Consider the following 1,154-nt stretch of genomic DNA (forward strand, 5'->3'; position numbering starts at 1 on the left):
GGTGGATTTATCAGCAATGAGTATGTCTATCTTATCCTGTAGAGTCTTTAACTCCTTCCTCGTTTGCTTGTCATATGTTCTACTGCCTCTATCGTGGTCTCCACTGTAGACTGCGTCACTCTTTACCATGTTGTCAACCAGCTCCTCTGCATCTTCCTCAGTTCTTCCCAAGAAGAACCCATTGCTAGCTGTATCTAATCTGGCTCTATACTTAGGAAGAGCATCCCTGTAGAATGTGCTCAGCAAGCTTTCCTTAGAGAAACCATGGTGTGGGCATTGAGCTTGGTAGCCCTTGAATCTCTCTCAGGCTTCACTGAATCCTTCCAAGTTCTTCTGTTGAAAGCTGGAAATCTCATTTCTCAGCTTAGCAGTTCTTGAAGTAGAGAATAACTTCTCCAAAAATGCTTTCTTGCAGTCATCCCATGTGGTGATAGAGTTGCTGGGTAGAGACTTCTCCCACTGACGTGCCTTATCCCCCAAAGAGAAAGGGAATAACTTGAGCTTTAAGGCGTCCTCTGACACACCATTGGTTTTTGACAACCCACAGAAGTTGTCGAACCTGTCCAAGTGATCAAATGGGTCCTCTAAAGCCAAGCCATGATACTTGTTGTTCTCGATCACGTTGAGGAGTCCTGATTTGATCTCAAAGTTGTTAGTTGCCACAACCGGTGCACGGATTCCCAGTCTATGACTATGAATGTTGGGGCGGTCATAAGTGCCAATGGGTCGAGCTGCTCGCTGTGGGTGTTCTGGCCCTTGCGGTTGATCTGCCATATCAATATTCAATCTATGCAAGTGAGCCTGTTGCTCTTCTTCTCTTCTCGCTCTAGCACACTCTCTCTCTAAAGCTCTGATGTCTGCAACTCTTGGAACTAGGTTTGATGGACCCTGCTCCTCAAGTTCATACACCTGAAAGTTAAAGGGAGGTGAAGAAGGAGAATCAGTAACAAAAGAAAATAAAAATGACTTAGTCTCAAGCAAGTGACTAAATCTCAATGTTGAAATCAACTCAGAATTTGGCAACGGCGCCAATTTGATGTTAGGAGTTTTCAAGACTCTTAAGACAAATGATGTAGTATAAAAGATTGTCGAACCAATTCTAAGGGATTTCAAAGCACCGAGAATGCAAGTACGTACTTAATCTAAGTGCAACC

General features: G+C 43.8%; 1 non-coding gene across 1 annotated transcript; it reads left to right on the forward strand.

The window, feature by feature from the left end:
• The first annotated feature begins 259 nt into the window (after positions 1-259).
• On the forward strand, positions 260-366 carry LOC125590824. The gene has a single exon (XR_007326826.1). It is a non-coding gene; the product is annotated as a small nucleolar RNA R71 (small nucleolar RNA).
• The last annotated feature ends 788 nt before the right edge of the window (positions 367-1,154 follow it).

The sequence above is a fragment of the Brassica napus genome, chromosome C7 (assembly GCF_020379485.1).
Source record: "Brassica napus cultivar Da-Ae chromosome C7, Da-Ae, whole genome shotgun sequence".
NCBI classification, from domain to species: Eukaryota; Viridiplantae; Streptophyta; class Magnoliopsida; order Brassicales; family Brassicaceae; genus Brassica; species Brassica napus.